At 38.5% G+C, this 25,521-nt stretch overlaps 1 protein-coding gene and 1 long non-coding RNA gene across 3 annotated transcripts in view; one reads left to right on the forward strand and one right to left on the reverse strand.

Annotated features, from left to right (window-relative positions):
* Positions 1 to 25,521, forward strand: part of arhgef25a (Rho guanine nucleotide exchange factor (GEF) 25a) — a 135,322-nt gene that overhangs the window by 36,758 nt on the left and 73,043 nt on the right. The window lies entirely within an intron of this gene.
* LOC119264066 lies at positions 3,052 to 7,568 on the reverse strand. The gene is made up of 3 exons (XR_005130747.1): positions 6,759 to 7,568; positions 3,980 to 4,081; positions 3,052 to 3,063 (listed from the first exon to the last, which is right to left on the reverse strand). It is a non-coding gene; the product is annotated as an uncharacterized LOC119264066 (long non-coding RNA).

Here is a 25,521-nt window from a genome sequence, read left to right on the forward strand (position 1 = left end):
TTTCACTGGTTTACGGGAGGTACTACTCTCTGAACTACTTTTGTTCCCTTCATCTCTAGAGTCAAGGACGTACTCCTCTCCACTGTCTAAAGTAGAATCAAATAGCTCATCTGAATCTTCAGGAACAAACCCTCTCATGTAAAAATCAATATTACAAGGGTAATTTTTGAAATGCATCAGAACATCAGAAATTAAAAGGCAAATTCATAAACCAAGCCTATATGACAAGTATTTGTCTCCTGCATGATTTTCTGAATATTTACTTTTTTCATGGATTGCTGAAAGACACATGACTACTGAATTGGGATTCCAATATAATATACACCATATTGCCAAAAGTATTCAGTCACCCATCCAAATCATTGAATTCAGGTATTCCAATCACTTCCATGGCCACAGGTGTATAAAGCCGAGCCCCTAGGCCTGCAGACTGCTTCTACAGACATTAGTGAAAGAATGGGTCGCTCTCAGGAGCTCAGTGAATTCCAGCGTGGTACCGTGATCGGACGCCACCTGTGCAGCAAGTCCAGTCATGAAATTTCCTCACTACTAAATATTCCACAGTCAACTGTCAGTGGGATTATAACAAAGTGGAAGCGACTGGGAACGACAGTAACTCAGCTACAAAGTGGTCAGCCACGTAAAACGACAGAGCGGGGTCAGCGGATGCTGAGGGGCATAGTGCGCAGAGGTCACCGACTTTCTGCAGAGTCAATCACTACAGACCTCCAAACTTCATGTGGCCTTCAGATCAGCTCAAGAACAGCGTATAGAGCTTCATGGAATGGGTTTCCATGGCCGAGCAGCTGCATCCAAGCCTTACATCACCAAGTGCAATGCAAAGCGTCAAAGGCAGTGGTGCAAAGCGTCAAAGGCAGTGGTGGTGTGGGGTTGTTTTCAGGAGTTGGGCTCAGCCCCTTAGTTCCAGTGAAAGGAACTCTTAATGCTTTTAGCAGACCAAAAGATTTTGGACAGTTTCATGCTCCCAACCTCGTGGGAATAGTTTGGAGATGGCCCCAAACTATTATGCATATACAAAGAAATATTTTACAAGAATAAAATTACACAATTCTGAAAAGAGCTGTGAATTTGTTTCTAGTTTTGTGCCATACTACCTGACGTACAAATTATGGAAGATCTAGGATGTCTAGTAAAACAGTCACTACATTCTGCAGAATGAACATCATACCCATGTTCAGTCTCAGTGATTCTAGTGTCAAAGTATGGGCATGACTTGGCTCACTGCAAGAGGCATTGGCAAAAAGGAATTCAGTGGTGTATTTGAGAATTTCACAGGAGGATATCAGCCCAATCAGTTTAGAAGTAAACCTGGTGTTCAATTTGATCAAAGAGCAACAGAACAGGTGAAAATACAAAATCAAGCATACTTACGTCTAAAGAAAATGAAAATTAGATATGGAATGCCCCTTAGTCAATACCCAGACATAAATTCCACTGAGATATCATATTAAGTCAACTAAAGATCAAAACTTTTACCCCTTTCTGTAAAGAGCATTTACTTTACCTTATTTGCACAGATTGATGGAGATATGAGGTGTGCGAAATATTTCATGAAGCTCTATTTTAACTGCTGAAATGTTAAAAACTTCTCCTTTCACGATTCCAGATTGTGATAAACATCCTATATTATGTCACAGTTTGCCATAGAAATTAGAAGATATAACAAAAATAAATTTTTAATAATAATAATAAATTGCTGACTACATCTGAATATTGTGAATTTTTTCCCTCATCTTGCTTGGTGTGTAATAACCTTAACATGTGCTCATAGCACGACATTGCAGTGGCAGTGAGAGTTTGTTAAATAATGGCTGTTGTGTGTCTATGGCCTGCAGCTTTTTTAATGTTTTGAAGTTCACAATAGCGTTACTGTGTGTCTTTAACATTGCAATATACTGCATATACATTATACTGGCACATGCCCATAAATTAATTGAAATTTTAAGCTATGAATTAATATTCTAATGAAACTTATCTGCATTGGAATGAATATGAAATACTTACTAGAATACTTCTAGTCCTTCTTAATTTAGGTACATGCGCATGCTCGTCATCAGTATTTCCAGACGAAGAACTCTTCAATAAAAGAAGAAAAACATACAACATTGTTGAGGGAGTTGCAGAGTTAAATCAATGTAAAAAAGAAGCATGCTCATAACATAGTTAAATTGTCGGTAGATTTAATACTGTATGGAATGATTTAACTTCAGCCTGTTACATTTGTGCAACTAAGACTGGGAAGGTGCATTGATATGAGAGCCTATATTACGTTCTAACATTTCTTCTCAGAATTGTATGAAAGTTCATTCATTCTGAATTGTTAGTGTGCTATACTGTAATTAGAAACTTCTTGTCATTCAAAAGTTCAGCTGAGCCCATGTCCTGATTACAACTTCAGAAAGCTTTTAAAAACTAATGACTTTTAAAGAAATGTACCTGCCCAGAACTGCTGTTGTTGCTGTGATCCTTCAGAGGCTCTGACTGATGAGACATAGGGGTGACCCATGCAATCTTCTCAGGATTGGAATTTCTCATCTGTAAAGTTCAAATGTACATGACTACGAGAGACTTGAACATGAATAGGTAGAACAGGTAGCAAGAAGGAGTCTTGACTATGACAGTGGCTAATGATTCTCTTTGACAAAACAGCAAAACTGTGTCCTACTCTGTCATCTGTAATATTATATATTTTAGAATTAAAATGTGAGATAATGATAAAACATACTTTGCAAAGCCCAAGGTATGCTTAAAATCCTACACAATTTCAGTATTGAGTATATAACTTAGGCTGACAAGTATACACACACAAGTTAGTCAAGTATGAAAATGACCTTAAAGTAAGCAAAATCTGTACTGTGCCCTAAGAAGCACTTGTAGAAAATTCAGAGTTGGTGATTTTCATGCCTAACAAACACTTGTGAATAACCACAAGAGACTTACCTTATCACTTGCTGAGGAACATGCAGACAGAGCAGGTCTGGACTGCAATGGCAGACAGTCCTCTTGAGCACTGCTCTCTGAAATTGTGTCCTTCTTAGACCTCTGCAAATATATGGTACAATTTTACAAAATCATGAATTAGTACACAACTGAAGAGATGCTATGCAATTGAACAAAAACCCCTTTAAGAATATTATCCTTTAGACAAGAATGAGAACAATCAAAAGGCTTCAACTCCATACTTTAAACAGATTTTCAGAAAGTAGGTGGTTAAATCTTGGCCTGTCATGATCACTTTTGTCATACAAATAATAGTGATTAATGATTTAATTGTTCACTGTATGCAAGCCAAAAGTAGCTGAATTAGCTGATTAACCTGTGTTTGCTTAGTAGCTAAATAATAAACTACACTGTTGTGTGCATATACATACTCACAAGTGTCTACAGATTAATAAGTTATGAAAAGAATTATGAGTAGAGTTTTTCCCACAAAGAACTAAATCATCAAAACGAATTTTGCCATCATACATGCTAAAAACTTTAGAACTAGCTGCACTGTTAACCAAAACAAACATTACTCACTCTAAGTCATAACTGTTTTCATAAGCCTCATAATGTCATCAAGTATTTTTATTTCCTCACCACAATGCACCCAGTTCAAATTCTGCTTTTTGTAACAATGACTGTGAAATCTAATGACTTACATAATTGTGATCATGTCAAATAAATTTAGCGTTTATGTAATAACTGTGACAAGCTTACATTAATGAGGTACATCAATAGTTCCATTCAACAACAGTGAATACAAAAATTTAAAAAAAAAAATGAATTCAAGGTCAAAAATACTTTGAGGACGCCTAACACACTTTATGACCGTCTAATTATCACAGCTCAAGATATACTTTTCCCCTTTGATTTTCTAATTCTACATATACTGTAAAGATGCTAAATTCAATTTCAACCTTGTTGGCAATTTTCAGATCTAAGAAACACTTGGGAATGACCACAAGAGACTTACTTGATCACTTGCTAAGGAACAAGCAAACAGAACAGGTCCTGATTGCAACAGCTGATAGTTCTCTTGAGCACTGTTTTCTGATATTGTGTTCTTTCCAGTCCTCTGTAAATATATGGTACAAATAGACAGCAAGTGTGACCAAAGTACAAGAAATGCTACGTAATTTAAAGATAAGTTCTCTGTTTATGTATAAAAATATTGACACTTTAGAATCACAATGAGACAAATCAGAAATCTTCAGCTCCAGACATTGACCTGGATTATCTGCTGGATTTTCATCTTTGGTTGGAATAAAATTGGTCCTTAATTACATAAAAAATGTATTTACAAACAGTAAACAAGATTAAGAAACTGAATTCTAAAACTTACAGACTGAGGTAAAAGATTTCAACATTAAAATCAGACATTTAGACAGGCTTTATAATGCTTACATCTGTCACTCAAAGTGCTTATGCACATTAAGGCCTAAACATTCTTTGTGAGGACGCTTAACACATTTTGTGACCAGGACACAATTCAAAGACAGACTTCCTATATACATAACACTTCTATTACATTGGACCAAACATAAAGCAGAAGACATGTTACAACTTTGCAAAACTCAAACATGCACTGAGATATGCAAATGTAGTGTTTCCTCACTGCTTACACACATTAAGGCCTAAACATTCTTTGTGAGGACGCTTAACACATTTTGTGACCATGTGACTTGTGGGGACACTATCCTGGCTGAGAGTATTTTCCCAACATCTCTCTCATTTACACATATTTAACCAAAGCCTGCATCGTGGGGACTCCGTGAAGTCAGCACATACAACAAACATAACTGACAAAATATGATGTTCTGGAACTTCCAAACTTGCTCACGATATACTTTTGCCCTTTCATTTTCTAATTCTATATATCATAAAGCTACACGTATCAAAGTTGGCTATTTTCATATCTAAGGAATACCTGTCAATGACCAAAAGAGGCTTACCTGATCACTTGCTGAGGAACAAGTAGATAGAACAGGTTCTGACGGGGATGGTGGCTGATTCTCTTTGATGTTACTCTTGGAAACTGTGTCCTCCCTGATTTGTTCAAATATGGTACATTGAGAAATTAACCAAGAAATTCAAAGACAGACTTCATATACACATAACACTTCTATTACATTGGACCAAACATAAAGCAGAAGACATGTTACAACTTTGCAAAACTCAAACATGCACTGAGATATGCAAATGTAATGTTTCCTCACTGCTTACACACATTAAGGCCTAAACATTCTTTGTGAGGACGCTTAACACATTTTGTGACCATGTGACTTGTGGGGACACTAGGCTAGCTAACAGTATTTTCCCAACATCTCTCTCATTTACACATATTTAACCAAAGCCTGCATTGTGGGGACTCCGTGAAGTCATCACATACATTAAACATAACTGACAAAATATGACGTTCTGGAACTTCCAAACTTGCTCACGACATACTTTTGCCCTTTCATTTTCTAATTCTATATATCGTAAAGCAACATGTATCAAAGTTGGCTGTTTTCACATCTAAGGAACACCTGTCAATGACCAAAAGAGGCTTACCTGATCACTTGCTGAGGAACAAGTAGATAGAACAGGTTCTGACGGGGATGGTGGCTGACTCTCTTTGATGTTACTCTTGGAAACTGTGTCCTCCCTGACCTGTTCAAATATGGTACATTGAGAAATTAACCAAGAAATTCAAAGACAGACTTCCTATATACATAACACTTCTATTACATTGGACCAAACATAAAGCAGAAGACATGTTACAACTTTGTAAAACTCAAAACATGCACTGAGATATGCAAATGTAATGTTTCCTCACTGCTTACACACATTAAGGCCTAAACATTCTTTGTGAGGACGCTTAACACATTTTGTGACCATGTGACTTGTGGGGACACTATCCTAGCTGAGAGTATTTTCCCAACATCTCTCTCATTTACACATATTTAACCAAAGCCTGCATCGTGGGGACTCTGTGAAGTCATCACATACAACAATCATAACTGACAAAATATGCCGTTCTAGAACTTCCAAACTTGCTCACAATATACTTTTGCCCTTTCATTTTCTAATTCTATATATCGTAAAGCTACACGTATCAAAGTTGGCTGTTTTCACATCTAAGGAACACTTGTCAATGACCAAAAGAGGCTTACCTGATCACTTGCTGAGGAACAAGTAGATAGAACAGGTTCTGACGGGGATGGTGGCTGACTCTCTTTGATGTTACTCTTGGAAACTGTGTCCTCCCTGATTTGTTCAAATATGGTACATTGAGAAATTAACCAAGAAATTCAAAGACAGACTTCATATACACATAACACTTCTATTACATTGGACCAAACATAAAGCAGAAGACATGTTACAACTTTGCAAAACTCAAACATGCACTGAGATATGCAAATGTAGTGTTTCCTCACTGCTTACACACATTAAGGCCTAAACATTCTTTGTGAGGACGCTTAACACATTTTGTGACCATGTGACTTGTGGGGACACTAGGCTAGCTAACAGTATTTTCCCAACATCTCTCTCATTTACACATATTTAACCAAAGCCTGCATTGTGGGGACTCCGTGAAGTCATCACATACATTAAACATAACTGACAAAATATGACGTTCTGGAACTTCCAAACTTGCTCACGATATACTTTTGCCCTTTCATTTTCTAATTCTATATATCGTAAAGCTACACGTATCAAAGTTGGCTGTTTTCATATCTAAGGAACACCTGTCAATGACCAAAAGTCACCTGATCACTTGCTGAGGAACAAGTAGATAGAACAGGTTCTAACGGGGATGGTGGCTGACTCTCTTTGGTGTTACTCTTGGAAACTGTGTGCCATTATTGTTTTCCACATCAAATGGATGCTCTCTCTCGTCCACTAAGCGAGGAACAGGAAGCTAATATTCTCATTTACCTCCAATATATCATATCTTTCCCACTTTAGCTAGAACGTGATATTACTCAGGAGACAAACTTGTTGATTGTCTTATTTACCACAGGACTGATCTCAATGCAACCACATGACATCACAGTGTGACAATGAGGGCCTAGTCATACAGGAACTTTGCCTATTTGCCATATTCTTTTATAATAAACATTTCTTTCTTGTTTATATATAATAATTTAATAGCACTGTAATATGCATAATAGTATTTTAATAGTATTGGATATGTACACTGTTGCAAGTATTAACAGCCTGGGTTCCCTTAAATTTTCCTACTCGTTACTTCTCTGTGAGAAAGCAAACAGTAGGTTTAAAGATTGAGATTTAAGTTTTATTACAGCCAATCAAAAGTACTGCAACATGCAGAATTTAACTGCTCTTGTTCTTTCAGCTCTAGAAAACTGGAGACTCTGATGTACAGAAACTACGTTTTTAAGAAAAACAGCTGATTTCAGCCCTGCAGTGCAGGAAAGGCACTAGATTCACACAATTACTAGCTGATTAAAACATGTAAGGGCTCCCCAGTAAAACATCTCAGCATGTTGTTCTGTTTGTCTGATCTGCTGCAGAAAGTGCTCAGAACTACAGGTCTGCAGGACCACCTCTCAACCAACACCAGCACCATGCCCTCCCCTCCCCCCACTGCTGACCTGCTCTGCTCTCCCTGCGCTCTCTCCCCTCCCCCCACCCCCTCCCCCCACCGCTGCTCTGCTCGCTCTCTCGCGCTCTGCCCCTCCCCCCTCCTCCCCACTCTGGGCGAAACCCGGGCAGCGAGGCTGTAACAGCGCTGCGCTCCGAACAGAGTTCGGCTCTTTCCGCCTGTCAGTACTTACGGCGGAAATACCCGAAGTCATACACGATTTAATGATTGGTTGGACTCTGCAGAATCTGCCTAGCAACCAATACGCACTTTGACTTTGGTCGCATTCGGGCCACAACTTTTAAAGAAATAAGACAGAAACTTCATCTGTGAAGTTTTATGAAATGTAATTACATGAAAACAGACATGAACTGATTATATGAATTTCCGCGGGGAAAAGCCCACTAATCACACAGATTTTAAGTCCAAACCCAGCTTAGATGGTCTTGCCAACCGATTTAATGGGGAAAAGGACATATGATAATGCCTCATATGAATTGGTGACAAATGCCAACAAAGTGTTTTTATTACACAGACAGGAAAATTTGCCCGTGTAGGGGAAACAGAAGCGTAGGGAATACGTGATGTTACCTTACAGCAGTGCGTCTAAAAATATGTTTAGCGTCTAAAACGCTGTTTAATAGTCGCCAAACTCGCCGGTGTAACTGAGCTGTCAGCGAACGCTCCGAGGCTCCGAGGCTGAGCTGTCAGCGCTGCTCCTCCGCCCCTCCCTGCCCGGCTCGCTCCGCTAGCCTAGCCTAGCCTAGCCTAATTAGCAGCGTTCATTCGGGAAACTAACGCCTAAGAACCGAATTCCATGTCCTTTCCCGAGTCTTAAGGATAAACAAACGTCTTCAAACACACAAAAAAAACACAAACCAGCATAAATAGCGAATTCCTTACCTTTCTGTCCGTTTGGACGAAGCAGAGAAAATCACCAATTAGCCACACAGCCGTGCAGGAGGAAGCGAGGCAGGATGGGAAATGTAGTTTTCGGCGAATTCCTGTCGTAGTGTTCACGGACCAAGAGAGCAGCTTCAAAAAACTACAACGCCATTTTAAAACTTCAGAATGTGGCTTTCTCGCGCAGCTGCGTTAGCTGATTTCACTCTTTACAAACACGTTATAAAAATGCAAAAATGCATGGATATACTCTGAAAAACTGTAGAACTATGACTGTAACTCACATTTTACGAATTATTAGCTTTACTGCTGCACAAAAATAAGTAGCTGTACTGACTTACTGAATGCTCAGCATGTTAACACTATTACACATAAAACACGATTAAGTTAACAATTCTGTTAGACTTAATAATTACTCTATATAGATTTTATGGTGTAATATACATTAGGAATGTACTATACATGTTTATCAGACCAAAAAACTGGACATTTTGTGGGAATTCATATTACCTTCACAGCTGAACATGTTCGATTTAAGCGCTAGGTCTGTTTACCTACTAGTGCGCATGCGCAGTGTTCCCCTCAGGGCGGATTTGCATAAATTAGACTTGCATAGTGTGTTAAGCGAGCGGGCGTGGCCCCATCCCTTGCAAAACCAGCTCCAGACTACAGAGGCCGCTGTGGAGCACAGCTTCACACACACACTTCGGTTCCAAACCTTCCTCCTGGGCTTTAGCTAAATCAAGCGCGAGGCACCTAGTCATACCCTCTGCTACACGTTTTAAGGGGTCTCCCTCATGGGGACCATGGTTTTTGTCCCCATAACGTTTTGCGTCCCCATTTGGTTGGTGTGTAAACAGGGTTGTGTCCCCATGAAAATAGGAAAACAAGTCCACACACACACACACACACACACACTTAACATAACATTTATGCATCTTTTCTCCAAGCACAACCAAAAATGGTTCTCTCTCAAAGTGAAAAGATAAACATGTGCATCATTTCCACATGAAAACAATGTTGAGATTCAGTTTAGTTACTTTTGGCATTCATTTTGTTGTGTTTAATGTTATTTTAATGTTTTGTAGTGTTTTGTAGCTTTAAGTTAGTGTAGCATTGCATCATTTTTGAGCTTTCATGTATTGCTGTTCTCTCACTACAGTATCCAGCATGCATTGTGCAAAATACATCACACGATCACTGGGAATCCCTACAACACTCAACAAATCTGTTAGACTGTTAGCCGCTGATTCGGAGGCTAATAAATACATCTGTGGTGCCAGCTAGCTTTAGTGATTTAGTACTAACTTCAACTGATCCACAGCTTGCCCCAAAGTATCCACCCTATTTGTCGTCTTTCAAATTCACTTCCACTTTCAAGATACATTATCAGAAGGGGCTTTTCTTACTCTTTAATCCAGGAAATCTCACTCTAGATACTACTGCAGCATTTCTGTAAGAGGCATGTAAAAATGATTACAGCACATCTAGAGATGGTTAGTGTTTTCAGTTTGGATGGACTGTTACTTTTAAATGATTTCACATCCACATTCTATGGCTTATTCAATTTGTTCAATTACTACTGAAAAAAAGTTATAGAAGTGAAAAATGGAAGTCTGAATGAATGTTAAGGGATTAAAAGGGCCCAGCACGTGGGCTTTACACTCTGCAGTCCACCTCAGGTCCACCTCCGTTGCTGCTGAGTAGCAGCAGGGCTTGGGAATAGTTGGGATGCCTCCTGTTTAATCTCTAGTGCTTATTTAATAGAGCTTCTCTCCATGCTGGTGATCCATGACAGGTATTTTTTGGGATATGACAGTTTGGTGGGATGCAAAATCATAACCATAGACTTATTATTCAGTTATTAATCAGTCACTGCTGTGACTTCAGACTGCTATGAATTGTTCAGTACAGCTGAGACACTATTAGTTGTTTAGTTAAGGCACTAAGGAATTAAACTATGGACACACTTGCAGGCCCACAAGCTTTAAAGGGTTAACGACTGACCCTTCGTTTTACAGTGAAGGTTGCAATAAAGCCGTGAAGTCAAAGTGTGTTCTGAATGTATCAGCGTGCCCTCATTAAACTTCAATAGTGCACCACTTTTAGCTCATCCCCATGCATGCATGATGTCCCCTCTGGCCCACTCACAGTCTAGTCACTATGGGGCGAGAGTGCATAAGTCTGTGAGAGTGAAACGGCAGCACCACTCTCTCTCTCTGTCAGAAGACAAGGCCACCTCAAGACCGCGCTAAGCTTGTAGTTATGTGGGCCATAGAGCAAATGCTGTTGGAAGTCAAGCAAATATCATTTTAATGCTGGGCATTAGCATCAGGCCCAGCTGCTTTAATATAAATCACATTAGGGGAGAGCTGGAGGCAGTTGGAGACTGCCTAAGCCCATATGTGGCTCCCTCCCACTTTTGTTTTTCTTTTTCTCTCTACCTATTTTACCCCCTTCTCTCTTCTCTCCCCTTTGCTGTCCTTACCATTTATTCCTTTTGGGCTTGCAGACTGCTTGCCATCTCTGCAGCACCTAAGCTTCATCCCCCATGATGGAGCAGTGTATAACTGGGTGGTTTACATAAGACTGTTTAATCATGCTTGAATAAGGCCTAAATGTTTACTCAGGCCCTGGAATAAAGGAAACAAGCTGAATGCATCCAGAGCATGATGACGAGTGATATGCTATTTGGGCTGCAGGCTTGCTGAAATACTCATGCTACACCATTCAGCATGGGCTAGCATTGAGTTCAGCTCTTTTCATTGACATTAGTTACTTTAAAATGATAGTTTGGCTAAATGTACTTTACATGTTACCCATTCCCCCAGATTTAGTTGATAAGTATGTACATGTTTGTCTGAAGTTTCCTGATTTAGTTTTGCACTGGAGCCATGAGGATAATGTTGCCAAAGAATAATGGAAACTTATTAGCTTACCAATAGACCTTTTTCACACATTCATGTTTGTTACTGTAGGGCAAACATTATTGTAGTGGCCATGTTTATGTACAGGAATGTGTGGAGGACTGCAATGTTTTTAAATTCTTATTAGGGTGTTTATGTTATTTTCCCCTTTGATTTCATTCGTTTGGTTGAGCAGTTTTCATTTTCAGAGAGACGCAAGCTTAACAAGGTCTACATTGATTGTAGGTTACTGATGCCTGCTGGTATTGCACTGGATGGCTGAGTGGTACAGATTTAAGGAAGGTAAAAAGCTGTGTATGAAAGTGCGAGAGAATAGGTGACATATAAAACTGATGTTACTCTAGTTAGCTAATGTGAGGAAGTTGAGCGAGTGAAATTTCTTGACTTGCTGCAGGGTCCTGTGTAGCGATTGTGTTGATCAGTATGTTTTGGCACCTTTCCACAGTAAGTGTTAGCTTAAGTGATATTACAGCTCAATCAGTGAAATAGTTAAATACTGTCACATCAGTTTGTTTGCATTGGAACACTGACCTGACAACTTACAAATTGGGCACTATACAAATGTAAAATTGTGAAGTGAAATCACATAATGTGACCTAAAGGCAATGCGGCATGACTGACTACTACCTTTACTCCCAACCTGCACAACTTTGACTATATTCTAGAAAACATTTAGCTTTGGCTAAAGTTTAGCTAAAGTTCTTGGGTAACTTATCATGAGATCCTTAACTTACCTTTCTCATGCGATTTTCCACTGCATCAGACACACTAAAAGAACAAATGCAAAAAAAAAAGCAAACTCCCCTACTGTTTTAATGTTTTTCCTACTATGACAAATCCCACTGTGTTGAATACAGAAGTGTGAAAGGGTTCTATTTGCATAGTGTAAATAATCAAATGCTTTCTTGATGAGTAGTGAAACTCCCTATCATTTCAGATAACTCTACCCCTAGTTCAGCTTTGAAAAATGCTCAAAAATGAGAGGGGCACATTGAACCCTTTGGGGGGCAATGGGCACTACAAAACAAGAAAGCAAACAGAAAAAGTAGTACCTCTCCGTGTCACGATTGGCCCCTCCCAGTCTTGTCCATGTGTTCGTGTTGTGTTTTGGTTTAGTACATGTGTTCTTTGTTTTGGTTTTGTAGTCCTGCCCCCTTGTTTAGTAACTCCGCCCCTGATTGTTCCCACCTGTGTTTCCACCTGTGTCTTGTAATCCCTCATTTACCCTGCGTATTTCAGCCCTGTGTTTGCCCCTTGTGTTTTTTGTTGTTTCTTGGATGTATTGGTCTTTGTACTGTTGTCCTGGATGTACTGTTTGTATGTTTGATTCTAGCTTGTCTGTCATGTCTGCCCCCCGATCATTCCATGTTGGCTCTATGACCCTGGACCGTTTCGACTATGACCCTGGATTTGCCCGTAATAAAAGTTGACCGCATATGCGTCTGCCTCCGTGACACACTCTGTCAATTTAGGGCTGAATGGTTTGGGGAAAATATGTAATTGCAATTTTTCTGACCAGCATTTGTAGTTTAAAGGTGATAATGTTCTATAGATAATTCCAGCATATCCATTTTTAAATACTGAATGTGGTGTCAGTTCACGAATACTGTGTTAATAGGTTATTTCCCCACTTACAACTTGTTAAGGCCAAATAATGTAGGTCATATTTAAAATTGCATCTCTTGCAATTCAAAATTTGCATTTGTAGTTGTGAGTGGTCATTCAGCCCAACTTCACTGCAACCCGAGCGTAGCCTGTTATCGCAGTTACAATGCCAATGAAACGTGCATAACGTTACCTTATTTTGAAATTTGAATTTCAAGATAGATAGGCTCCAGCACCCCCCCGTGACCCTGAGGGAGAAGCGGCTTAGAAAATGGATGTATGGATGGAATTTCAAAACAAGTTCTATTACACTAATACAATGATTTAATACATTGATTTACTACACTGACATAATGATCAGTTTTTAATGAAAAAAAGAGTAATTACTCTTTAAACTGGGCTGAGTTGTTAAGTAATTTCAAATAGATAAACATATGTAGCCTGTTGACTGTATAAAATACTGTAAAATCGACAAAATATAAAAATGGACAATAGTATGCCACATAGGTTGTGTTTTATTTATAATTTTGTTTTAATAAAGAACAGATTTCAACCACAAAAGCAATTTGTTTTGAGGTTGGGGTCAGGGGGAAATGTATGAATTTGTATAAAATTGATATGATTTTTTGATCACGATCCCACTGAGCATTCCTAGTTTCCATGTTTGTGTCAGAAACAGTTCGAGGCAGTTTTGAGTTGATTAGGCTCACGTGCCAGCTTGGCCAGTCATTCATGTCCTCCTTCCCTGCAGTGAAATGATAAATGAAGCAGTGCAGCACTCACGTTTCCTGGAACTGAATCATCTCACACCCATTTATTTCACTCCACTGTGCTGTTGTAGTTGTGGAGGTCCATCTTAATATTTTTTGTACATTTTGAAAATGTATTTCTTGTTCTTTCTGATAGACATTGCTTTAATGTGATCAGGTGATTACTGCTTACTGTATACCTGTAAACACTGACGGAGGCCTGCAATTGGACAAGCAGCAAGAATACTTATATATGTGAGTTAGCTCTCTTTATCTGTTATAATTAAACAGGCTGTTTTTTTGTTGCCGTTCCAGATGTTCTGATTCACTGTCCTGTATTGTGCTCCATTCAAGCTGAAATACTTTAGCATGAATGGGTGGGGCTAAATAGCTGTACACTGAATAGGTGGACACTTTTAAAAAAACAATGAACATTATTTTTTTGACGATATTGGCCCTTTACATGACTAATATGTTATAAAGCTGAGCTGATGTTCTAAAAGAGTTCCCAACATGTCAATCTGCTTCATTGTCTCTAGACATTTTTTCTTGGTGTGTCAGTCTTATCAAAGGCCCTCTGTTCTTGTCTGTTGTTTTTTAAGCCAGACCCTGATAGTCATAATTATGTGGCTTTATGGGCCGCTTTTTCCGCACTGCAGCTGCAGATGCCTGTTATTTACAAGCACAGCAGGGTTGAATGAAATGACGTCTCTCTTCTAGCTTTGAATGACTACAGTGCCTGCGGTGCATATGACAACCCCCCTCTTTCCCCTGGATCGATGGTATTTAAGACAGAGTCTAGAGATCATACCAGGCCCTCAGTCACCCACGCCTGAATCAGATCAATATCAATGAGCTGTTAGATTGTAGGCCTGCATCCCTAGGTGTGACTGCATGGGCGAAAGTATGTTTTGATGCAATACTTAAAGACTAATGGTTTGGAATCTACAGTATGGTACCATACATTTAATTTACAAAGTGAGGGATGAGAGAAAACAAATCTAAAGTTTTTCCTTTACCGCAGATCTAGTTGATGAGTTAGGGCATGTTTGGTGTCTAAATTTACCAGTTAACCTAATACAAACTGCTTGCTTAAATAATCACAAATCTACCTAAAATGGCAAGTAGTTCAGGTTGCATTCTGGTGTAAAAGTAGCATTTAATATTTTATGTATTATTTTATAGTCCATCATTACACCGCTAAGCCTTTTTGGCAGAATTCATGATTGATTTGTGTATTGTTTTCGTATTTTCATCCATCAGTGTTCTCTTCTTATAGTACCTGGAGGGCATTATGCAAACACATCACTCAGTTATGGGGACTCCCAATGGCGCTGCTAGCCACTGATCCAGAGGCTAATAAATGTGGTAACTGTGGCGCTAGATAGCACTAGTGATATATCATTAACCTCATTCAGCCCATCCTCAAGTATCCACCATAAGGCACTTGTAGTATTTTAAAACATATTTCCACCTTCAAGGTACATCATCAGAAGGGAGTTATCATAGTTTTTAAACTAGGAAATCTTGCTTGAAGATTCTTGAGGTACTGTGGCTCTGCTGTAAGAGGTGAGTAGGCATGTTTTCAGATGTCCTGATGGTTGAAGTTTTATTCTATCACATTAAGTTACCTGAAATAGACATGCTTATGTGGTTTTAGAAACTGTATAACCTCCCGATTCTGTAAAAATGGACAAAATTCAGACATCTACAAAGCTATTACTGTTAACTCCTAATGTGTTTTTGCTCATTTTTATAGAAAAGGTGGATCATACAGTGTCATAAAGCACATAAGCAAGTATATTTGAGAGTACAGAACAAATGGATGTGGTTTGATTCAGATGGGTGATGATTAGGCTTGCAGTTTGCATGATGCTAATTTGTGGGACATAAGCTTCCATTACATGTTAGCCACAGTAGCTTCAGTGCAAAATTTCAGACACCACACGTCTTAGCTGATCTATTTGAAGCCGATCGTAGAAGTTTAAAACACAGTATTATTTACATATGAAGTGCGGAAGGATGGTAGAGTGTCAAAAAATATAGATATGCAAGTATAAATATTACACACATATATACAGAGAAGAGCGTACAAATGTTGATAGTATGTACTGTGAGAGCAGCAAATGTAAAAGATGGGTAAGAGTAAACTTGTTCAGTAAATGTCTGTGCAAATGTGAATGGTGCAATAATTATAGGACATAAAGTTCAACAACAGTGCAGTGAGTCCAAAGATGTGTAAATGTAAGAGTGTTATATCTGTGTCATCTCAGCCTCTGACTTGGCCCTCCCAGTAACAGGAAGCTAATCTTTAGCTCAGGAAAAAACAGAGCTTAGCCCAAGATGAGTGAGTCAAAGACGGCTGTTTGGACTGTTCAGACCCTCTTTCACTGCGGTCAGGCAGCGAGGTGTGAGGGATTGTAAGGTACCTTTCTTATACGGAAACTCTCAGACTAAGCAGACTGAGCATTGTTTCTTCAGCATTGTTATGTCTTATGTTTTAATTGTCTTACTGATTGTCAGCATTTAGGGTTCCTCGGTATTCAGAGAACGCTTGGAGTTCTTAGCTGTTTGATTTAGCACAGCTGGTCTGTACATGCCCTACCCCTTTGCTGACCTTGTGAATGGCACCACTCGCTCTGCTGTCAAGGAAATAAAATGGAACCCCTGCACATTTCTAAATTGTGGGAATGTAAAGCCTTTAAGAAGTAGGCCTATCTGGCTGTGACAGGGCCATAGAGGATGATACTTTAATTGCCCTTAGATTAACCCTTTGAAGTCAAAGCTATTGTTAGTGATAAGAGTATAGCATGCTCTTGTTATCTTAATCATTTCTCACTTGTTGCATATTGAAACAAGCAGAGAAATTCTGTCCAGAATGCAGATTCTAAGCTTTCAACCCATACCACTGTGGTGTTTGTAAGTAGAAGAGGAGATGTTTGATTATGAAATGTTATTGTTGTGCATGCAGTGTTGTTTTGCAAAAAAAAACAAAAACATTTAGATATTTTTGTACATCGGCATCATTTTTTGATATCGAAACAAATGGAAAAAGGTCGGAAGTTGAGAACTAAACCTGAACAGGATGTAAATCACATGTAAATATAATTAATTATGTAACTATCTGTGTAATGAAACGTGTAATTATGTGATTTTGTTTCAGTACAGTGGTGAATCTTGTGTATTCTGCACATAAATGCCAAAACTTCAAAACATTGGAGAAAAAAATTCTCTTTCATAATACTTACATAGTTTCTGCTAGTGCCCCTAGGAGATTCTAAAAGTATGTCAGCGCTAAGCTAATGGCGATTCGCTTGAACATTACTGGACTGTTCTAGAATCAGTGTGGATACTTATAACTTGTAAAAGACTCTATATTTTATTTGAAGCTTCTAACAGATTCATGTATATTTTACGTTATAGAAGTTATACAGTGACTCTTTCAATAAAGAGCTCAGGCATACAGCTGCCGCTGCTGTTTTCTGTTTTAAGCAACTGACTGAAACTTATTGATTAGTGATGATTCTAGGAGTTACAAAAGGTCTAGAGTGACACCTCATCAAATCAAATCAAAACATGACTGGCCGATTTAATTGTCAGTTCTTTTATGTTTGAAAAAAAATCTGTTAATCTGCCATCTTAGGCTTTCAGTTCAGCTTCTCAGGACCTAACCGATGGCTGTGTTTGTTTGGCTCTTTCTACCTGGTTACTACAAAGAAAACATCATGATGAGATAATTTTCTAGATTTTAGTGCTTTTGTTTCCAACTAAAACATAATTAAATTCATGTATTACTAATACGCTTGAAGCTGATAAGATTAAATTAAAATGAAATAAAAAATGATGAACATGTATTTAACAGAGAATTATTTGATCAGGATTCCCATCTGTTTAAATAGTATAGCGAAACAATAATAACTGCAGACTTAAGTAAAAGACAGTACCACTCTGTAACGTGACATGCTTCAGTTGAATTTTAGCTCTGCGAAGCCTCCTGTACAACTGATGGTATTTGAAAAAGCTGTAGATATTGTAGCTTATATTCCAAAGGGCTGACGTTGTGAAGGGGATCAGTCTCTGCTCTTACATGCTTGTGTTTCCGCTATCTCAGGCAGGCTGCTGTGGCAGGAATAAGAAAGAACAGAGAAAGAATAGTGGCCTCAGTCTCCTGCTCTGTTAACTCCTTTTCCGTGGTTTTGCTTTCTTTGGCTGCTGTGTGTATGAAAGTTCCCCACTTGTTCCTCCTAATTAGACCTCCATTTCATTTCTGCTTCTCTGTAGTAACCCATTCAACCTTCAGTTATTGCCTTTGTTTCGCTATACTATACTGTACATAGGTAATTGTGTGATTATATGTTTGATCACATTGTCACATAGTGATTAACATTTGCATTGGATTCACTTTAGACTTTATTCAATTATTTTAATGTCAAGCCATGACAAAAATGCAGTGGGAACCCTCAGGGACTTTCAGGCCTAATGATTTCTGTGAAAAAATAGTGCCTGTAGTGCATGTGATTTTAATTCATTTTATATAATAGAATAGAATCCTGTTGTATTTAAACTCAGGAAGTACAGTAATACTTTTATTTTTCTTGTTATTTTTTATTTGGAAACCAAAGAGTTCAATACTTCAACAACAGAAAATTCCAAATAAATCCAATCAGAATGTTTTTTGCCTCCAAGTGTCTACGTAGATACAGCTAACCAAACTCTCCCATTAGAAACCACTAACATAATTAACAGCTGACAGTGGGATCAACCAATCACGTTTTGATTTCTAATGGGTGGAGCAAAAAATGAGCTGCAGTCTAATCAGGTTTGAGTCTGTTTTTAGGAATATAAAACAGCAGTAGCTTTATGCCACTGTAAAACTGCTACATACAAGATAAAATATATGTTAATGTTTGTTAGAAGCTTAAAAAAAACACAAATTCTTTGTACAATTTTCTGATGTTTGTGTTTAACCTAGAATGGCCAAAAATGTTACTGTAAATTTCTGTTAGCTAAATGCTAACATCCTACAGGAATCTCATAGGGACGCTAGCTTAAACGAGCACTATCACACAGGTGTTTTTTTCCTCGCTATTAGGCCTAGTGCTAATAGCCTCAGTTCATAGTAAATGATCAGACACAGATTTTTGTCTGTGTGTCCAGGCCTCAGTCCAGCTGATCCCATGCCCTTCTAGATCTGTTTGCTATTGTATGTTGCAAAAGTCCCTTATCATTTAATGCTCAAGTTTAAGCAGGGGTCTTTGACTCAGGGAAGATGCATAACTCAGCCATCACAGAAAAAGAGAGAGAGTATAAAATTTCCTCACTATAATGGAAGCAATAATAATCACTGTACATACTGAAACTTCTTTATTGCCATGCCTCTCCTGATGGCATGATGGAATGATTTTCTCTAGCAGTCTGTCAGTCTGAACAGGAGGCTGAAGCTCATTCGTTGGTTTTTAAACCAAGTGTCTACACAGGGTTTCCTGACTACACTTTTAAAAAACACAAATATTGTGTCCAAAAGGGGTTCTTCTCATCTCATAGAGGAACCACATTTGGGTTCCCAAAAGAACCGTTCAATAGATGTTTCTTCAAAAAACACTGTCTAGCCAAACTCTGCAAATATTGCTGATCTCTCTCCCCTGCTTTGCGTTGTGTGCTGCTGTTTTGTTTCTTTATTTAGCCTAGTGTTTATTTCACCACAGCAAGACACTAATATTCCCACACATGAAAACGGAACTTTTGAATATGTTGGGTGAATTTATATCCTACATTAATACAATGTTTATTGTACATAACACGTGAGATTGTTCCGGGAAAATAATTGTTGAGCTGTATGGTTGAACACACTCTAGATTATTGAGAAGACCACTGCTACACCAATATTCAGAGATCATGCCTGTGCAAGAAAAAATCCCCCAGTGTTATAGTGCATGGTTTAGAACATCCTCAGACCACAGCGTCAGGTATCAGACACACTGAAATGCTGTGATGTCTCAGCTCTTGTACAATATGACATCAGGCGAAACCAAGTGGCTGCAGACACCACGGCTTTGGTAGGTAAAGTTTACGTGACATTCACAATTTTGCTGTTTCTTGCTAGATTCTTAATAGTTTTGTGGACAAATGAATAACAACAGTCACTACAACTATACTGTTAACTAAACTGTGCTCTTACAAGGGAAGTGCCTGAGTACAACTATAATAAGTTAGCTCTATTAGTACATGCTTTCTGCATGTTGCTATATTTTTGTGCAACACCAGTGCTGTCACCTAAAAAGGCCAACAGCCCTACACGTTCTGTTGTGTATTTTGTGTATGCCAGTAGTGGGGAGTAACTGTCTTTTATCAAAGTACATGTGCTTAATTAAAAATATTGATGATTTGTGATCTCCTGAGTTTTTTTCGAATGATAAGCCAAATCTACTCATGCACATTAGTGTGTAAAGGAATCTACTTTTTACTCAGTTACATTTTAGCCATTCATATTTAGTTACTAATTCCTTTTTGTGTTTAATTTCTTTATGATTGGTTGGTGACAACATCTGTGCTGCTCTGCGATTAGTCACATCCCTGACTTTGGAGTTTTATCATTTTGTTTTAGACCAAGATAAACCAGATCATCAAAAAGAATAGAAGCTAACAAACTTTATCAGCTAAAAGATACTGGGTTTACTACGAATTTTCACTGCAGCTCTAAAGTTACTCAGTACTTATTTTTTTTAAGTAGTTTTTATTTTTAACCAATACTTTTGTACTTTGCTCAAGCTGGTTTTTGATAAGGTACTTTATATTTATATTTATATAATATTTATATTTGAGTATGGGTTTAGGCCTTATACCGTTACTTATTTTTATTCCTACCCCTTGTTTTCTAGTGTCACCTTGCCACTTGGTACTGAGTTACAAGGGGTAGTGATTGAAATCTTCCCCTATGAAATGGGACAAACCCTCACATAAAAAGATCATTACTTCATTAACAGGCTACTAGCACCTCTCTGTAGCCCTGCTGATAACAGGAGAGGGTAAAGTTCAGCAACCTCATTACTGGCCTGTAGTCACATTCATCATATGCCTTTAAAGAGGGGGGATGTGACAGTTCAGCTGCTTGCCAGCTTCTTGTTCAAGTTTTCCTGTTTCACCTTAAATAGAGCAGCAGTTCTTTTGCCTAAAGCACCAGAATGTAACTGCTGCACCATTTGAGGTGGAATGGGAAATTTGGCTAACTAGCTCCCGAGACATCAGCATTCTACTATAGACTCTTTATATACAATACACTCATATGACAATATACTAAGACAGTACAATGATTATTATGTTTTTAACAGAGAAAATACTCACTTTTTTTTTTTTGGTCACTTGCACAACTATCTTTCCGGTTTTTACTTTTTTCTTATAGCACTCTATTTGTAGTGTGACTCTCAAAAAACTCCATGCAGCCCTAACACTTCTCTCTACCCCTCTATCTCCACAAAAATCAGAACACCCTACTCCTAGGTGTGAACGCCGGAGGGCTAAGGGATAAGTGGTAGGAGCGAGGGGTGAAATGGGATTGGCCCTTAGGCTACTCTACCTACCTCTGGTTTCTAGATGTTCTGTTATAGATTTTGTATAAACCTTTAGTTTGGCAAAGGCTCCATGTGAATGTAACATTCTTCTTCTTCTTCTTCTTTGAACTATAATTATTATTAAACTGATATGTTCTTTAGGGAGACAAGACTCATTATTTTGTATTCCTCCAAGAAGCCTTTTTTGCACCTATTATTTTTTTAAGAGTGCCAGTCTGGAGATGTTTTTGAAGTGATCATGTCCAGTGATGCGTTTCTGTCTGTAACACATCCTGGCTCTCTTATCTCTTTCTGTCATCCACTTCTAAGATCTCTGTCCTGGATGGATTGTGGAAAAAAGCAGCAGAAAAAGTTGGAACTGAAAGTATGCGGGGGGGCTCCAGACTGCTGCCTGTTCAGTAGTGAGATATTTTTAACATGAGGCCCCATCACTCCCTCAACCCCCCCCCCCCCCCCCCCCCCTCTTCCCTCTTTCACTCCCTCTGTCCCTTTCTCTCAGAACACATCTCTCTGATATGCTTACTTTTCAGCTCGCAGCAGGACAGAGGTACAGCCACAGTGCTAAATTTTGGGCTTAAAATCGTTTGATTTGCCTGTGAGGAATGTGAACAACTGGAACATTAAGATCATTCCTGGGGCAAATACCTGTCTCTCTCTATCCCTCTCTCTCTCTCTGTCTTTCTTTTTCTTTCTCACTCTCTCTCCCTCTCTTTCTGTCTCTTTTTCGTTCTTGTTGACATTTGAATTCAATTTATTGAATTTATATCACTGGTGAGATATAATACTACATCTGTATTGACATCTGTCTCCCTGTCTGTCTTTTTCTCTCTATTTGTGTCTTTCTCTATCTTTCTGTCTTTCTTTCTGTCTCCATCTGTCTTTTTTCTGTCTACCCTGTCTCTTATTCTCTCTGTCTCCCTCCTTCTCTTTTTGTGTCTCTCTTTCTTTCTCTCTCCTTCTCTCTCCCTTTTTCTTTCTTTGGCTTTCTCTTTCATTTCCATCCTCTCTATTATTATACCTTTATGCCTCTCACTATATATATCTCAATCTCTTTATTATGTCTTTCTTTTTCTTTCTTGCTTTCTTTGTCTATCTTTCTTCTTTTTGACCCCCTTCTATATTGTGCTTTTCTGCTTCCATCTCTGTCTCCTTGTCTTTCTCTCCCTCTCCTTCTTTCTTTCTCTTTCTCTCTTTCAGTTTTTTCTATCTATGTGTCTGTCTTTCTCTTTCTATTTTGTACCTTTCTTCTTCTCTTTTTGTCTCCCACTTTTTCTGTATGTCTTTCTTTCTCCCTCATGCTCTCTGTCTTTGTCTGCTACTCTCTCTCTCTCTCTCTCTCTCTCTCTCTCTCACTCTCTCTCTCACTCTCTCTCTCGCTCTCGCTGTCTCTCAGTCAGGCTACATTTATCACCATCCCACAGCTGGATGTAATAACCCCCTCTACTCGATTCACCTTCGCTTTCCTGCAGCCATGCCCCCCTCCTCCCTTTCTCTCTCTCTCTCTGACATAACTCTTGCTCTGTTGTCTCCTCTCCAGGCTTGTGCTTGTGAGGGTGCATTAAGACAAGAACGAGGGAGTGGCTTATTAAAGGCAGAAGCACATTCCATACCTTGTTTAGAATAAAAAAAGAGAAGGTATGGAATGCACTCTGGCAAATTCCTCATACTTTGAGTCCACCTTCAGCTCATCCGTACAATTTGTCAGATGTAAACTTTCCGCTTGAGACTTAAAATAGTTCCCACTCGTGTCTTGCAGCTTTAGAGAGAGAGGCAGCAGCAGTGTGTTTGTTACGGATAGTACTTTCTCTGACCTTTGGCATGTGTTTCAGTGCTGTGTCTCTGAGCCATGTTTTCCAACACAAAGGTCCCTGTCTGTCTCCTCTGGCAGCCCCTTGCCTTTTTTATCCCTGCAGGATCCCCAAAAGAAAGAACTGGCAAACATTTTCGTGAGGATGAAGAAACAATTGATTGTAGAGTGGAAACAGTTCCTCAAGCCCACAGACCTCATGGTTTCACTCTGTAGACCCTCAGATGATGTAAAGGGAAAAAAAGGAATAGCAAGGGGGGAGGGGGTTCCAGATGTAGAGTGTGACCATGAGAGGATTGGCTGCTTTTTGAGGAGGGGGGCCTTGGCTTTACTTATGCAACAGGCTGTATACTTTTTTAACCTTAGGTAGAAATCTGCAGCATTTACGGTTGTCTGTCTGATTAGTGCTACCCAGAGACCACAGATATAAACTCATATTTATTTCTCATTTGAAAACACTTGTTATATTAATAGTTGTTTTCAGTAACAGTTTGTACAGTGTAATGTTGTAAACCCGCCTCTAAAATGTAAACTGATAGTTTGTTCACAATTTACTATATTCTGCCAATATTAAATCATAAACTGTAGTTAGTGGATATTTGGTCACTGCTTTTCAAATATAAGGTATTTTGTAATTTATGTTTTTTGCATTTTAATTCTAAATGTTGTATGTCTTTCTCTGTCACGATGAAATCATCTAATGCTATTTTTAATGAAAACACATTCATTTTGACATTTTCTTAAGAGTTGTTTGAAACCTATATATTATTAGCTTTATTTTAGAATAATTTTATACATGTTTCTGCAGCAAAAAAACGGTGAACAGTGATTCACATAACTTACAGTAACTAGAATGAAACTTAGTTTCAAAGTAATCAGAGAATAATAAGACTTAAGATTTATAACCAAATAATTATAATAATCTTGCTTTATGGAAAGAAAAAATCTTTGTTTTTGCCACATTTTGTTGATAAGTCCAGACCCTTAACTTGTCAGTATAGAATGTGAATTGAACGTACTTGAATGTATAACTAATAAGTATTTAATCATAATGGTAAAATTCCATTTAACAGATCTACATCCTGTATATTTCTCTGGATTTATTCATCTTTTCATAATTCATTTTCACATGACCATTTTCCATCCTCTCTTTATCCCTTAGAATTAAACAGGCTGATTTTATTACTGTGCCATTAAGAATCCTAAACGTAAATAATCTATAATGCTCTGATTGGCCACCTCATTCAGAAAGCAGTCCAGGTCTGAAACATTTCCTACAACTGTGAAAGGGTGGGGCTAAACTGCTGTAGGCTGAATGGGCAGATATATGTAGATTTTCTTGGTAAATTTGTTGGGTTTTGTGACATCACAACAATTCAAAATGGAATTCCGAATTCAAAATGGACTGTTTCTGCAGGTTAATTTCGAAGTGTGAATGGTATACATGGAAACTTCCCATGTTTACATACTTCAGCAAACTCTAAAAAAAATGCGTTTTTCCATTTTAGTAGTATAGAAAAGGGACATTAAGTGGTTTGTGTGTGATTTGACTGCTCTGGCTAAATGTTGTGGAGATGAGTTCCTTTATACTCTTTGGAGAAATAATGCTCAAAGGATGTTTGAAGCCTAAGGTGTGAGACTGCAAATGAACAGCGGGTCCCAGTAGTGTGGCTTTGATGTCACTTTGTCAGTGCTAACTCACAAAACGTATAACGTAATGTACGTATCTGTGTGTGTTACATGTCTTTCTCACTGCTTATCTTCTGTGCAGATGTCCCTCACTCTCCTCCCCTTGAGTTTAGTTGCTATGGCAATGTGACTAAGAAGAAATGGAGAGACATGGGAAAGAATAAGAATGTGAGTTTGAGAAATGAGCCAAATAGATGCAGTACACCTTCAGCCATGGCATGCTCATGTATACACACAGCAGGCTTCTGTTGTCTGTAACACATTGCATGCCTTACTCTCGTTTAGAGTTCAGTGCACATGTGCACTGGGTCTGAAGTGTTCCAGATTTTTCAGAAGACAAATGAAAAGCAGCAGTTTGTACGGGTCTCCAAAGTTGGCCGCCGAAGTACTGGCTTTTGGCTGAAAGTCCCCCTTAGAGTGTGCTGACCAGACAAGTGCTGTGCTGAGATTGGTTTTCGCTATTAAGAAATGAGCTATTAGCTATTAACAAATCTATGGACAAAATGTAGGCTAGGATGCCTGTAACTACTGTTGTTAACTATGCAACTTAACCAAGTCAATTTGACATACTTGTAGTAACTCAGTGCAGTTTGAAGTAAGGGTGTGATGATTTAGGGAGCCTTAAGGCCTTTAGAAAAGGCCTTTTTAAACTTGAGGCGCACCATGTCTCATGCTT

The sequence above is a fragment of the Pygocentrus nattereri genome, chromosome 9 (genome assembly GCF_015220715.1).
Source record: "Pygocentrus nattereri isolate fPygNat1 chromosome 9, fPygNat1.pri, whole genome shotgun sequence".
In the NCBI taxonomy this organism is placed as follows: domain Eukaryota; kingdom Metazoa; phylum Chordata; class Actinopteri; order Characiformes; family Serrasalmidae; genus Pygocentrus; species Pygocentrus nattereri.